Here is a 16858-nt window from a genome sequence, read left to right on the forward strand (position 1 = left end):
ATATTTTAATTTTGCTAGCTATTAATATCAGTTCCTACATCTTTGGGGTTTTTAAAAATTATTTTTAATTATTCTAAATTATATTATAAAATTATATCATGCGTTTTTGTTACAACTTAAATATCATGCATTTTTGTTACAACTTAAATATCCTGCGTTTTTGTTACAACTTAAATATCATGAGTTTTTGTTACAACACAGGATATTTAAGTTTGGTCAACATGAGACTTAGGGTGAAAATACGTAACTTTTATGATTTTGGCTCCTGGTAATAGTTCTTGCTGAGATTTTTACTAAGATTGACACTAGTAACTGAGGTAGCAGATTGTATTGAAGGATACTGAGCATGAGTTACGGGGTTGGCGCTGATGAGAGTAATTGTTTAGAGAACAGTTCTGGTGCCAAGATTTCTGATTTATTCTTTGAAAGGACTGTTTGCTTCCCAAACTTAAATATCACGTGTTTTTGTTATATAAAGATAAGAATCGGGGGTGGGGGGATGGGTTAGCCTGGTGATGGGTATTAAAGAGGGCACATTCTGCATGGAGCACTGGGAGTTATACGCAAACAATGAATCATGGAACACTACATCAAAAACTAATGATGTAATGTATGGTGATTAACATAATAAAAAAGATAAGAATCATAGCAATTACTGCAAATAAAAGGATAGTTCTATATTAAATACTTCAAGCAACAATACAAATAGCCAATGGAAAAACTCAACCTAATAAATAAAAATTTATTTTTCATCTTCACCAGCACATATTTTTTATAACAATAATATTCAATGTTTTAATACCTGTAGTGAAACTGACAATAGATGCAGATCTTTACTCAATATTAGAGGCCTTTCCTGCCTGGGCCTACCCTATCTAAAATAGTACCTCTACTGCTTGTTCTCTGTACCCTTTCCTATCTTTATTTTTCTTCATGTCCCTTACCACTATTGGAAATTACATTATATATCCTTTATCGTCCACTCCTCCACTAGGTTGTAAACTACAAACTAGATGAGAGTAGGGCTTTGTCAGTATGGTCTCCTAATATACAGTTGACACTCAAAAAATTGCTGTTGAACCAATAAATTAATATGAATGAGAGCAAACTGGTATACTCTTTCTGGAAAGCAATTTGAAATATGTAACAAGAAACTTTAAAAAGTTCATATCCTCTGAAAAAAACATTTCTTGTTACTCTTCGAAATAATTCAGAGATGCAAAGATGTATGTATAAGTATATTCATCACAGGATTTTTAAATTTAAATTCAATTAACACATAGTGTATTATTAGTTTCAGAGGTAGAGTTCAGTGATTTATCAGTTGCATTAACACCCAGTGCTCATTTTATCACATGCCCTCCTTAATGCCCATCACCCAGTTACCCTTACCCCCCTCTCCCCTCTAGCAACCCTGTTTGTTTACTAGAGTTAAGAATCTTTTATGGTTTGTCTCCCTCTCTGATTTCTTATTTTATTTTTTCCCTCCCTTTCCCTATGCTCCTCTGTTTTGTTTCTCAAATTCCACATATGAGTGAAATCATATAATAACTCTTTCTCTGACTGACTTATTTCACTTGGCATAATACCCTCTAGTTCCATCCACATAGTTGCAAATGGTAAGATTCCATTTTTTTTTGATGGCTGAGTAATATTCCAGTGTGTGTGTGTGTGTGTACTCCACATCTTCTTTATCCACTCATCTGTAGATGGACATCTGTGCTCTTTCCATAGTTTGGCTATTGTGGACATTGCTGCTATAAACATTGGGATGCATGTGCCCCCTTTGGATCACTATATTTGTATCCTTTGGGTAGTAGATACCTAGCAGTGCCAATTCCTGAATCGTAGGATTGCTCTATTTCTAACTTTCTGAGGAACTGCCACACTGTTTTCCAGAGTGGCAGCACCAGTTTGCATTCCCACCAACAGTGTAAGAGGCTTCCCCTTTCTCAGCATCCTCGCCAACATTTGTTGTTTCCTGACTTACTAATTGTAGCCATTCTGACCAGTGTAAGGTGGTATCCCATTGTGGTTTTGATTTGTATTTCCCTGATGTCGAGTGATGTTAAGCATTTTTTTCCCACAGGTCTGTTGGTCATTTGTATGTCTTCTTTGAAGAAATGTCTGTTGTCTTCTGTCCATTTCTTGACTAGATTATTTTTTCAGTGTTGAGTTTGATAAATTCTTCATAGATCTTGGATACTAGCCCTTTATCTGATAAGACATTTGCAAATATCTTCTCCCATTCTGAAGGTTGCCTTTTGGTTTTGTTGACTTTCCTTTGCTGTGCAAAAGCTTTTCATCTTGATGAAGTCCCAAAAATTCATTTTTGGTTTTGTTTCCCTCGTCGTTGGAAAAGTGTCTAGCAAGAAGTTGCTGTGGTTGAGGTCAAAGACATTACTATACTACTTATGTTCTCCTCTAGGATTTTGATGGATTCCTGTCTCACATTTAGGTCTTTCATTTTGAATTTATTTCTGTGTATGGTGTAAGAGAATGGTCCAGTTTCATTCTCCTACATGTGATGTCCAATTTTCCCAATACCATTTGTTGAGGAGACTGTCTTTTTTCCATTGGATATTCTTTCTTGCTTTGTTGACGATTAGTTGACCATAGAGTTGAGGGTCCATTTCTGGGTTCTCTATTCTATTCCATTGATCTATGTGTCTGTTTTTGTGCCAGTACCATACTGTCTTGATGATCACAGCTTTGTAATATAGTTTGAAGTCCAGAATTGTGATGCCACCAGCTTTGGTTTTCTTTTTTAACTTTCCTTTGGCTATTCAGGGTCTTTTCTGATTCCATACAAATTTTAGGATTATTTGTTCCAGCTCTGTGAAAAAAGTTGATGGTATTTTGATAGGGATTGCACTGAATGTGTAGATTGCTCTAGGTAGCACAGACATTTGAACAGTATTTGTTCTTCCAATCCATGGGCATGGAATGTTTTTCCATTTCTGTCTTCCTCAATTTCTTTCATAAGTGTTCTATAGTTTTCAGAGTACAGATCCTTTACCTCTTTGGTTAGGCTTATTCCTAGGTATCTTACAGTTTTGGTGCAATTGTAAATGGGATAAATTCCTTGATTTCTTTTTCTTCTGTCTCATCATTAGTGTATAGAAATGCAACTGATTTCTGTGCATTGATTTTTATATCCGGCCACTTTGTTGAATTCCTGTATGTGTTCTAGCAATTTTTGGGTGGAATCTTTTAGGTTTTCCACATAGAGTATCATGTCATCTGTGAAAAGTGAGAGTTTGACTTCTTTGCCTATTTGGATGCCTTTTATTTCTTTTTGCTGTCTGATTGCTGAGGCTAGGACTTCTAGGATATGTTTAACTACAGTGGTGAGAGTGGACATCCTGGTTGTGTTCCTAACCTTAAGGGAAAAGCTCTCAGTTTTATCCCACTGACTGCCTTATTTGTTGGTATATAGTTGCTCATAATATGTTAATTGTATTTCTTTGATGTTGGTTGTGAGCTCTCCTTTTTCATTCATGATTTTATTAATTTGGGTCCTTTCTCTTTTCTTTTTAATAAGTCTGGCTAAGGGATTATCGATCTTACTAATTCTTTCAAAGAACTGGTTCCTAGTTTCCTTGATCTGCTCCCATTTTTTTTTTATTTCTATATCATTGATTTCTGCTCTAATCTTTATTATTTTTCCTTTCCTGTTGGATTTAGGCTTTATGCACTGTTCTTTCTCCAGCTCCTTTAGGTATAAGGTTAGGTTGTGTATTTGAGGCTTTTCTTGTTTCTTTAGAAAGGCTTGTATCGCTATGTACTTCCCTCTTAGGACCACCTTTGCTGCATCCCAAAGGTTTTGAACAGTTGTGTTTTCATTCTCATTTGTTTCCATGAATTTTTTTCATTTTTCTTTAATTTCCTGGTTGACCGGTTCATTCTCTAGTAGGATGCTCTTTAATCTCCATGTATTTGAGTTCTTTCTAAATTTCCTCTTGTGACTGAGTTCAAGTTTCAAAGTATTGTGGTCTGAAGATATGCAGGGAATGATCCCAATCTTTTGGTACCAGTTGAGACCTGATTTGTGATCCAGTACATGATCTATTCTGGAGAATGTTCCATGTGCACTCGAGAAGAATGTGTATTCTGTTGCTTTACGATGGAATGCTCTGAATATATCTGTGAAGTCCATCTGGTCCAGTCTGTCATTCAAAGCCCTTGTTTCCTTGTTGATCTGCTTAGATGATCTGTCTATTGCAGTGAGTGCAGTGTTAAAGTCCCCTACTATTATTGTATTATCAATGTGTTTTTTTTAATTTTGTTATTAATTGCTTTATATAATTGCTGTTCCCAAGTTAGGGGTATAAATATTTACTATTGTTATATCTTCTTGTTGGATAGACCCTTTAATTATGATATTGTGTCCCTCTTCATCTCTTAGTACGTCTTCAGTTCAAAAATCTAATTTGTCTGATACAAGGATTGCTACCCCAGCTTTCTTTTGATGTCCATTAGCATGATATCCCCTCACTTTCAATCTGGAGGTGTCTTTGGGTCTAAAATGAGTCTTTTCTAGATAGCATATCAATGGGTCTTGTCTTTTTATCCAATCTGATACGCTGTGTCTTTTGATTGGAGCATTTAGCCCATTTACATTCAGAGTAATTACTGAAAGATTAATTTAGTGCCACTGTATCACCTATAAAGTCACTGTTTCTGTATATTGTCTCTTTTCTGGGGCTTTGTTACTTTTGGGCTTGCTCTTCACTCAAAGGATCCTCTTTAATATTTCTTGCAGGGCTGGTTTAGTGATCACAAATTCTTTTAGTTTGTTTGTCCTGGAAGCTCTTTATTTCTCCTTCTATTCTGAATGACAGCCTTGATGGATAAAGTATTCTTGGCTGCATATTTTTCCTCATCTAGCATCTTGAATATATCATGCCAGTCCTTTCTGATCTTCCAGGTCTCTGTGGATAGGTCTGCTGCCAGCCTTATGTTTCTACCGCTGTAGGTTAAGGACCTCTTGTCCTGAGCTGCTTTCAGGATTTTCTCTTTACCTCTGAGATTTGAAGGCTTCACTATTATATGTTGAGGTGTTGACCCATTTTTATTGATATTGGGGGCAGGGTTCACTGTGCCTCCTGGACTTGACTGCCTGTTTCCTTCCCCAGATTAAGGAAGTTCTCAGCTATAATCTGTTCAAAGAAACCTTCTACCTTTCTCTCTCTCTTTCCTCGTCCTTTGGGACCCCAACTTTTCTAATATTGTTTTGCTTTATGGTATCGTTAATCTCTCAAATTCTCCCTTCATGATTCAGTAGTGTTTATCTTTCTTCTTCTCAACTTCTTTATTCTCCATCATTTTGTCTTCTATATCATTGACTCTCTCTTCTGCCTCATTTATCCTAGCAGTTAAAGCCTCCATTTTTTATTGCATCTCAGTAATAGCCTTTTTTATTTCAACCTGATTAGATTTTAGTTCTTTTATTTCTCCAGTAGGGGATTCTCCAGTGTCTCCTATACTTTTTTTCAAGCCCAGCTAGTATTTTTATAATTGTTTTGAATTCTAGCTCCAATATCTTATTTATATCCATATTGATTAAATCCCTGGCAGTGAGTACTGCCTCTTGTTCTCTCTTTTAGTGTGAGTTCTTCTGTCTTGTCATTATGTCCAGAAAAAAAAGATGAAAGAGAGAAAATACAAAAATACCAACACCAGAAAAATATACACTAAACAAATGAGAACAGAACCCCCCCCCCCCACGAAAAGAGAGAATAAAATCAAACAGAAGGTAAACGGAACAATAAACTAGATCCTAGGTCTATTTTGGTCTGTTTGTTAAAAGAAACTAGATTTCAAAATAGGAAAGAAAGACAAAAATAAAGTTGAATACAGTGAAAGGAAGCCAAAAATGAAAAATATATAAAATGTAAATGTAAAAATGAGAATTAAAAAAGACTTAAAAAAAGAATTGATAAAAATAGCTGAAAAGGAAAAAAATTTAAAAATGAAAGACTAAAGAATCATAAGGAAATGCCACGAATGCTCTGTACTGTTTTCCCCAAGAGCTGGAGTTCTGCAGTTCTCTCATAGGTAAACTTGGTATTAGTCAGATGTTCCTGCTGGTCTTCTCAGGGAGGGGCCTGTTGCGCAGATTCTCAGGTGTCTTTGCTTGGGTAGAATTGTACTACCCTTGCCAAGTGGCTGGGCTCTGTAAGCGGCTCTGGATTGCTCTACGTGGCTTCGGTTCCCTGAAGGCTTTCAGCACCAGTTTGAAGGATGAAAATGGCAGCACCCTGATGTCTAGCCCCAGAACTGAAAGTCTGCACCCCCCACTCTTCAATGCACCCTCACAGAAAAGCAGTCAATCGCTCTTGTCTCCCTGGTTTCTGATCGAACACTTCACCCAGCCTGTGACTGAGCATTTTTATCCCAGGCAAGGGACCTCATTTTCAATCTCCAAACTTAACAGACTCCTGCGGTGCTCACCCGCACCGCTCCTCCCAGGGGAGGCGGCAGGGAGGCAGTTGGGAGGGGGGGGTCTTGCTGCAGTTCTGTTGCTTCCTGGGACCCCGCTCAGAGAGCGGTTGGCCGACCATGCAGTGGTTTGAGGTTTATGGCAACACCGAGCAGAAAGCTGGTGCCTGCACTTGCTGTTTTCAGCTGCCTTCCCTGCTCCAATGCTTGGGAACTCTGCCACACTCAGACACCCCCTTCCGTTTTGTGACCCCGGGGGTTTCTGAGACCCTGCTGTCCCACCTGGGATTCCACCCCTGCTTCCTGAGCACCCTTCAGGCAGATAAAGTTCCAGTTTTTTGATCTGCTGCTTATAACACTTTCCAATACCCGGCTTAAGGAAGCTCCCTCCCTTGTGGTTTATCTTGCAATATATCACCTCAGATTCACATCTCTGCACCTCCTAACCTTGCAAAAAATGGTCACTTTTCTATCTGTAGAATTGCGGCAATTCTTTTCTCAGATCTCCAGTTGATTTCAAAGGTGTTCAAAATGATTTGATAACTATCTAGCTGAATTCCAGGGACCAGATGAAACTGGGGTTCCCCACTCCTCCACCATCTTAACTCACCCAGAATTTTTATACTAGAGAAAATTAGCATCAACCTACATGTCCAACTATAGGAGAATCTCTAGAAAGAACACAAACTGATACAACTGTACAAACTCCCAACCCTCAGGCTCCTGTCAACTGTTTCTACTAATTTATTTCCTCTAAGTGATGAGTTTGGGTCATTATTTCCCACCATCAAAAAAAACTAAGAAAAAACATCTGATTTTCAAGGTGGAAAAAGCCTTGCTCAATGACAGATGATCAAAGAACAAATCCTAATGGTCGTCAGCCATACTTCCTACTATTTCACTTAAGCTTTGACAATCCAATGCCAGCAACATTCTGCAAAGCTTCCCCAACTCACTGAATTTGACACCCCGCAATGAACACACACACACCCCTTTAGGTACCTACAGTTCTACACAGTATGAAAATGGGCACCTGATTCCTCTAATAGCTATGACAGTCTGCTGAGATGAGGCCAACCCCTCACATATATCTTGAGTTTAGTAGATAAAAAGTCTATAAACGTGGATGGAGTTGCTGGTTAAATACAATTCCACATATACCCTAAGGGCTTTCACTATGTGGATCTTCAGTAAAACTCAAACAGAAATGGTACAGTTAATTATCTTCATTATGGAGGACATCATGTTGTTTATTTTCACTGGCTTGACCGAGTACAGACCTCCTGCCATCCTAAAGGTTAAAGAAGAAAGTTATAGAATTTTAGAAAGAAACTATGTCTGTAATCCTAATATAATTCTGTTGTTTTTACTGCACCCAGGATAGCACCTGATATCTACAAAGTACTTAATATTGGTTGAATGTACAACAATAACATTTACTGAGTCTTTATCAGAGTCCCTGGCATATAGTAAATACTTTACTTGCATTTTCATAATCCTCACTAAAATCCTGCTTTTTATATTATGTCTATTTTATATGAGTAAGGAAATTGAGGCTTAACACAGTTAAATAACCTGTCCAATGTTATGTGGCTACAAAGTAATGAGGCTGGGATTTAAAACTCGGGAGTCACAGAGTGCCTGAGTGGCTCAGTTGTTAAATGTCTGCCTTTGGCTAGGGTCATGATCCCAGGGTCCAGGGATCAAGCCCCGCATCGGGCTCCCTGCTCAGCGGGAAGCCTGCTTCTCCCTCTCCCACTCCCACTGCTTGTGTTCCCTCTCTTGCTATGTCTCTGTCAATAAATAAATAAAATCTTTAAAAAAAAAAATAAAGCTCTGGAGTCTGTGTTCTTGACTGCCATTGCTGCTAAACTGGGGGGGGGGAGTGTTAATACACTCTAAGAGAATAAATTCAGTATACACATGTAGTTGGTTTTGTAATGGTGGAATATATTAACGATTGATACCGAGTATGAGGTAACTAACTGCTCAGATATCTGTTGACTGAGCATATGATTGAGAATATTATAGCCCAAGATCATGAGATTAGATATTTTAAACTATGAAAGTTTGCTCAATACACATCATCAATATATAGAAACTAAACTACAAGAGAGTCAGTTAGCCCTGATAAAAGTAGCTAAAAACAAAAACAAAATAGCAAAAATTAAATGTAGCCATTTCTGTAATGGTGACCAAGAACTTTAAGTAGTCTGAATTTCCTACGTAATTTGGAGTTTAGGATATAAGAACTTAAAGAACAGCCACCCCTTACCTGCCTCCTAAAAATAGATTCCAACTGCCTACTATAAGGCTAAGGACCTCCCATCTCCTGTATTTTCCATCATCTTAGCTCAGCCAAATCGATCCCTCCTGACCATGAAATGCAGACCTGATCTCTATACAAGGTAAGTCTTCTTTGTCTACCTACATCTCTCACTCATTTCCATTCTTACTCTCCAGCAGTACTATAAAAACTGTAGTTCATAGAGCACTTTTCATCTCTTGTGCCTTTGGGCCTTTAAACCTGAAATGCCCACCTGACTTTTGGGGCAAATGCTTACTTATACTTCAAGCCTCGGTTCTAACATTACCTCTATCCCTAACTTCCCAACTCCCCAGCTGCTCCTTTTCCTTTTACACTTGGTACAAATACCAGAAACCCATTTATTCAAAACATTCTGGAGAGGTTTAAATTTTATTTTTAATAAAAAATAAGTCTAATCATAGAATCATGAAAAAGTTTTAAATACATAAACTATATCAACTTTTTGTTCATTCATTCACAAAGATCTTTTCCTTAGATAGGGTATGGATTTGCTGACCAGAGGTATATCATCTTATGTAAACCACACCAAAAATATACCATCTGTGATTTCATTTCAGTTCTTCAAAGAACATAGTCATCTGTAAAACAGTCTTCATGCAAAGATCATTCTAGATTTATGCAATTTTCTTAATCTTTCATATTTGTCTCACCCACACCTAATTTAACAATTGCTTGTCCCCCAAAGCATTCAACTCAATTTTCATAAATAACTATTTTAAACCCACTTCATTAGTTTACAAAAAAATTAATTACATTATGCCATTACAACAAATATAACTAGTATGAACAAGTCTGGGAATAAACAAATTATCTTTTAGGGAACAAGCTATTCTACTAATGAGACAACTTACAATAAAGAGTAGACCCAGGTATTCAAAGAAAATGGAGAATCAGTTAATTTCTCTAGTTGGTTAGGTGGAAGCCAGTTAGTGAAGTGTCTTCAGAACTACCCTCATAGCCAATAATTATTCCATTGTACTATAAACATAACTTTGTGCCAACATCTCCCCACTAAATCAAAAATTCCAAACCAATTTGCTATTGCATGCCTGTGTTGTTGATTCCCTTAGCCCTCAAGGCAGCTGGGCAGAACCTGAGGTAGCAAAAGTGCACCCCTCCCAGCTAAACAACCTCTTATATTTATCCCATTAATTTTCTATGTATATCACTACACAGGAGAGGTTAGGAAGCATTGTACAAAATTGTAAGCTCTTTAAAAGAGGTGACTGTCTTTTTTTACTTCCAATAATTAAAATAGTACGTTTGATAAATTTGTATAATAAAAGTAATGAATAAAAGAGACTTTAATAGCCTCATGTAGTGCTACAGGTAAACCCAACAAAGACTTCAGCCAGGGAGATGTGACTGCTAAGGGTAAGCCTGGGCCAGGAAAGCAGCAATAGGAAGTTAATCTTTAAATTATCTCACTTATGTATGCATTAATGTTTTTTCTCTCCCACTAGAATGAAGTTCAATGAGTGTTAGGCCCTTGTCTATCTTGTTCACTTGTATCCCAGTGCCTGGATCAATGCCCACCACACAGTAGCTCTTCAATAAGCATTTGTTAAATGTTTTGCTGGGAGAACATCAAAAAGAAGTGAAGGTACTTTAAGCTCTAAGGAAAGGAGTGGAGCCTACTCAACAGTTCTACTCAAGGAATGGAAATATGATGGGAAAACTATGCTTTAAAGACTTGAAAGTCTTTGACTGATGGCAACTGGTGATTGTTCTATAACACAATGTAGTGGGGTTAAGGGTCTGAGCTCAGACCTAAATTCTGGTTCTGCCACTCATCATTAGCTTAGTAAAGTTGTGTGGACAACTCAATCCCTCTTACTCTCAAGGAGCTTTCCACTGTGAAACAAAGATAATAGTGAGCTCCCAGAGTTGTGTAAGGATCATGTAAAGAGCTGAGAACAATGGTTGGCACATTAGTGCTGAATAAATGTTTGCCATTATTATTTCTATTGCTATTATTTTAATATTGCTATTATATTACTGATAAGCACATAAAGAACACCACATTCTGTGTTCTAGAGATTCTATACTTCCTGAAGAGCTCCATTACTGTAACTAAGGGATACCAGAGAACCAGGTTGTTGGACTACCTGGTTCACATCAGGGTTCTTCCTCTTAGGCAAGTTACTAACTCTGAACTTCTGTTTCCTCTTTTGTAAAATGAGCGTAATAATGGCCTGTCTTCCAGCTCTATTGTGAATATTAAATGAGATCACAAACATAAAGGATTCAGTACAACATATGAGATATAAGCACCCAACACTGATGATAAATATTAGCCATACAGAGCTTTGCATATATAGGATTTTATGAATTTTTTAAAAATTTTATTTGACAGAGAGAGAGATAGCAACAGCAGGAACACAAGCAGGGGGAGTGGGAGAGGGAGAAGAAGGCTTCCCGCTGAGCAGGGAGCCTGATGTGGGACTCGATCCCAGGACCCTGGGATCATGACCTGAACCGAAGGCAGACACTTAACGACTGAGCCACCCAGGCACCCCATGAATTTTTTTAAAATGAAAAATGCTTAAAGCTTCAATTTATTAAAAAATAAAAACTTGGGCACCTGGGTGGCTCAGTTAGTTAAGCGTCTGCCTTTGCCTCAGGTCATGATCCCAGGGTCCTGGGATCGAGTCCCACATCGGGCTCCCTGCTCAGCAAGGAGTCTGCTTTTCCTTCTCCCTCTGCTGCTCTTTCTCTGTCAAATTAATAAGATCTTTAAAAAAAAAAAAAAAAAAACTTTTGGGTTGGTGTTTCTTTCATGCTCTTTTGAAAAAACAGAAGACTTTCCAATCTCCTGAAGGCTTTAGGACTATGTACAATGAAGACACTTATCTTAAACATGCCCATCTATAAATAGAAATCTTTGTTTAATGGTTTACTTCCATCATTTTCCATATTTAGTCTAGTAGGTACCCCTCTGTCATTTCCATGTTTCTTCTCAGCTATCTTTTATTTATTTTCCGTTTTAAGTTTGGGATAAAAATTCCATCAGCACTTTCAGAAATTATTTTGTGCTTCTTTTGACTCAGCAGGAAGTTTAAAAATAGTATATAGGTAACAAAACCCAGCTTGAATAGCTATATAACGTTTCTAGTTAAAAAGTGTTTCTTTGCAACTTTTCTATATATCAAACTAATCTAAAATTAAAAAGTTATTTAAAACACATATTATAGGGGTGCCTGGGTGGCTCAGTTGTTAAGTGTGTGCCTTAGCTCAGGTCATGATCCCAGGGTCCTGGGATCGAGTCTCACATCGGGCTCCCTGCTCGGCGGGAAGCCAGCTTCTCCCTCTCCCACTCCCCCTGGTTGTGTTCCCTCTCTCACTATGCCTCTGTCAAATAAATAAAATTTAGAAAAGAAAATATATTATAAATCACTTCTCACTTATTCAATTCTTACATATTTACTTATAGCATTGTTTTTTAGTTTTGCTATCTTTGCCTCTTAAAGTCCCATACCTACTGATCTCCCATTAAAAACTATAGCAACTTCCAAAATGCTGAAGAGATGTAAAATGGTAATACTCTCATTACAGCTGTGTACTTTAAACCCAATAAACTAAAGAGATGACAATAAAAGAATTAGGAGAAGACTCAAATGACAATAACAAGAAACAAACAAAAAACAGGGTAGTTACAGATAGCAAGTGATCCCATGAAGTAAGAGGTAACTATGAAGAGAAGATGTCCACTAAAACTTAACTGTAATCTACAATTTTTTATAGATTTATATTCTAGGAAGTTCCAAGACTTTGGGGTATTTTTTAACTGCAAAGGGCAAAAGTAATATGTACAGGCAGAGGGAGCTAAGACGGTGGCATAGTAGGAGGACCCTAGGCTTGCCTTGTCACTCATACACAGTTAGATAACTATCAACTCATTCTAGCTACCCAAGGAATCGACCTGAGGACTGTAGAACAAACTGCACAACTACAGGGAGGGAAAAGACCACATCAAGGAAGGTAGGAAGTATGGAGACATTGGGGAAGAAATGAATCTCAGGTCCTGCATACAGGAGGGAGCCCTGGTTGCAGAGAAAGGCAAGTGTGGAATGCACAAGGAGAACACTTCCCCAAAGGCATTGGCTGGGAAAATGAGAGGGGCTGAGTTTCTGATTTTTGTGAGTTTTGCAACCAGCGTGGCTCAAAGAATGGAGTTTTGGGGATTTGTGGCCTTGGCTGGGATAGCAACTTAAGGGCACTACCCTACTCCTGGAGAGAAGGCAGGCAAGCAACCCTGGGGCATACTGTGTGATCTGAGGTTCATCTAGGATACATGGTGGGAAGACTGTTCTCTCTTCTTGAAGTGCATCTGTGAGAGGTGGCATTGCCTCTCCGAGGACAAAGGAGCCTGCAGACACCATTTCACTACCCACCTCAGCATAGGCACAGAGACAAGTGCTGAGGGTGGCTAAGCCAGACACTGGCTGTTTAACCTGCTTTGCTGCAAATCCCACACTCCTCCACTTTGGCACAATTACCCTTCTGGGTCAAATGTGCATTGGTCCCAGCACGGCAAGACCCTCACCCAGAAGACCAATGCAGGTCCCCACCACACCAGGTCCCTAAAGTGTGGAGTTCTAAAAGTTGGTAGGCTTGGCTTCAATAGAGCCCAAAGTGTACTGCGTTGCTACAGGCAGCAAGCAACCCAGAGACAGACACCGTGAAAACAGCAATCTGAAAAACACTTGTGATGCATGAGGGGGAAGTTATTCAATTATTTGCTCTTCCAGGAGGGTTTCCGAGAGCAACAAGCACAGACTTCCCTCTCCACGGACAAAGTTGCTGGCTGGCACCATTTTCCTCCCCAGACCCTCAGCATAAACCAACTTCAGTAAACAGCACACCACCAACACTGGCTGCCTAACCTGCTTTCACTAGGTTCCATCCCCCTGTGCTCTGGTACTCTTCTGGTACTGCTTTTTTCAGGCAGGTGTGCCTAAAGACCAGTGCGGCAGGCCCTTTCCCCAGAAGACCAGCACAAACCCCTGCACACACCACAACTACCGACCATAGAGTTCTGCAAAGCTTCAGTTCTAGTGGAAATAGCATCAGGTCTCATTTAATAAGCAGACCAGAGCACACCTTAGGTAAAACTTGCTACTCTGGCCAAGGTTCAAACACTCCATTGCAGGCAAGAAGAGCCTTAGGAGACAACAGACCTGAGGGATAGAGAAGCCAAAACACAGCAGCAGAGAGCATGCAGCACACACCAGAGACATTTCCTGAAGCACCAGGCCCTGGACATTATATGACCTCTTCTTCATAAAGCCATTACTCACAGAAGCAGGAAACATAACAGGATTTCTAACACAGAGAAAAAGATAAAGACCTAGACAAAATACCAAGATGGAGGAATTCATTCCAAAAGAAAGAACAAGAAGAGATCACAGCCAGAGATCTAATTGAAACAGATAGGCGTAGTATGCCTGATGCACAATTCAGAGCAGCAATCATGAAGATACTTCTTGGGCTTGAGAAAAGCATGGAAGTTACCAGGGAAACCCTTACCACAGAGAAAAAAGAGCTAAAAAAACAAGCAGGCAGAAATGAAAAATGCAATATCTGAGATTTGAAACTGACTGGATATAATGACCACAAAAATGAAAGAAGCAGAGGAATGAACAAGTGATATAGAAGATAGACTTATGGAAAAATACAGCTGAACAAAGGAGAGAAAGAAGAACGATAGATCACAAGAGTAGACTTAGGGAACTCAGTGATTCCATCAAATGTAGTAACATTTATAGCATAGGAGTCCCAGAAGAAGAGAGAAAAGGGGGCAGAAGGTTTATTTGAGGAAATTATAGCTGAAAACTTCCCTAACCTAGGGAAGCAAACAAATATCCAAATCCAGGAGGCACAGAGAACTCCCATCAAAATCAACAAAAGCAGGCCAACAAGACATTGTAGTTAAATTTGCAAAACACAGTAATAAAAAAATTTCTAAAAGCAGCAAGACAAAGGAAGTCCATAACTCTCAAGGGAAGACCCTTGAGGTTAGCAGCAGATCTCTCCACAGAAACTTGGCAAGCCAGAAGAAAATGACATGATATATTCAACATGCTGAATGGGAAAAATCTGCAGCCAAGAATACTCTATCCAGCAAGGGTACTGTTCAGAAGAGTAGGAAAGATAGTTCCCTAGACAAACAAAAACAAAAGGAGCTCATGACGACTAAACCAGCCCTGCAAGAAATATTAAAAGGGACTCTTTGAGTGGGAAGGAAAGACCAAAAGTGACTAAGACAGGGAAAAAAAATCTCCAGAAATGACAAAACAAGTACTAAAATGGCAACAAATACATATCAATAATAACTCTGAATGTAAATGGAATAAATGCTCCAATCAAAAGACATAGGGTGTCAGAATGGATAATAAACAAGACCTATCTATATGCTGCCTACAAGAGACTCATTTTAGACCTAAAGACACCTGCAGATTGAAAGTGAAGGGATAAAGACCCACCATGCAAATGGACATCAAAAGAAAGCCAGAGTAGCAATAGGTCTATCAGACAAACTAGATTTTAAACCGAAGGCTGTAATAAGAGATGAAGAAGGACACTATATTGTAATGAAGGGGACTATCCAGCAAGAAGATCCAACAATTGTAAATATTTATGCCCCCAAATTGGGGGCACCCAAATATATAAAACAATAACAAATATAAAGAAGCTCATTGATAACAATACAGTAGTAGTAGGGGACTTTAAAACTCGACTTACGTCAATGGACAGATCATCTAAGCAGACAATCAACAAGGAAACAATGGCCTTGAATGATACACTGGGCCAGATAAACTTAGATTTATTCAGAACATTTCATCCTAAAACTGAATACACATTCTTTTCAAGTGCACATGGGAAACTGTCCTGAACAGATAACATACTAGGTCACAAATCAGGCCTCAACCAGTACAAAAAGATTAAGATCATACCATGCACCTTTTCTGACCACAATGCTGTGAACTTAGAAGTCAACCACAAGAAAAAATTTGGAAAGACCACAAATACATGGAGGTTAAAGAACATGCTACTAAAGAATGAATGGGTCAACCAGGAAATTAAAGAAGAAATTAAAAAAAAAATACATGTAAACAAATGAAAATGAAAACACAGTGGTCCAAAATCTTTGGGATGCAGCAAAAGTAGTCCTAAGAATGAAGTATGTAGCAATATAGGCCTACCTCAAGAAAGAAGAAGTATCTCAAATAAACAACCTAACCCTTACACCAAAAGGAGCTAGAAAAATAATAATAAATGAAGCCTAAAGCCAGCAGAAAGGAGGAAATAAGAAAGATAAGAGGAGAAATAAATAATACAGAAACTAAAAAAAAAACCCCAAAAGAATAGATCAATGAAACTGGGAGCTGGTTCTTTGAAAAAAAATGAATAAAATTGATAAATCCCTATCCAGACATCAAAAAGAGAAAGGACCCAAATAAAGAAAATTACAAATAAGAGGAGAAATAACAACCAAGAAATACAGTTATAATATTATGAAAAATTATATGCCAACAAATCGGACAATCTAGAAAAAAATGGTTAAATTCCTAGAAACATATAAACTACCAAAACTATAACAGGAAAAAATAGAAAACTCGAACAGACTGATAATCAGGAAAGAAATTAAATCAGTAATCAAAAATCTTCCAACAAACAAAAGCTCAGGGCCAGAGGGCTTCAGCAGGGAATTCTGTCAAACATTTAAAGAGTTAATACCTATTCTTCTCAAACTATTCCAAAAAAAGAAATGAAAGAAAAACTTCCAAACTCATTCTATGAAGCCAGCATTACCCTAATTCCAAAACCAAAGACTCCACTAAAAAAAGAGAACTACAGACCAATATCCCTGATGAACATGGATGCAAAAATTCTCAACAAGATACTAGCAAATTGAATCCAACAGTACATTAAAAGAAACATTCACCACCATCAAGTGGGATTTATTCCTGGGCTGCAACGGTGGTTCGATATTTGCAAATCAATCAACATAATATACCACATTAATAAAAGAAATAACCATATGATCCTCTCAATAGATGCAGAAAAAGCATTTGACAAAGT

General features: G+C 38.2%; 1 protein-coding gene across 2 annotated transcripts in view; it reads right to left on the bottom strand.

The window, feature by feature from the left end:
- Window positions 1–16858, bottom strand: part of UGP2 (UDP-glucose pyrophosphorylase 2) — a 70589-nt gene that overhangs the window by 24829 nt on the left and 28902 nt on the right. The gene's annotated exons all lie outside the window — the stretch shown is intronic.

This window comes from Eumetopias jubatus, unplaced genomic scaffold (genome assembly GCF_037043125.1).
Source record: "Eumetopias jubatus isolate StellerSeaLion01/CBP00866 unplaced genomic scaffold, mEumJub1_p1.0 scaffold_9, whole genome shotgun sequence".
NCBI classification, from domain to species: domain Eukaryota; kingdom Metazoa; phylum Chordata; class Mammalia; order Carnivora; family Otariidae; genus Eumetopias; species Eumetopias jubatus.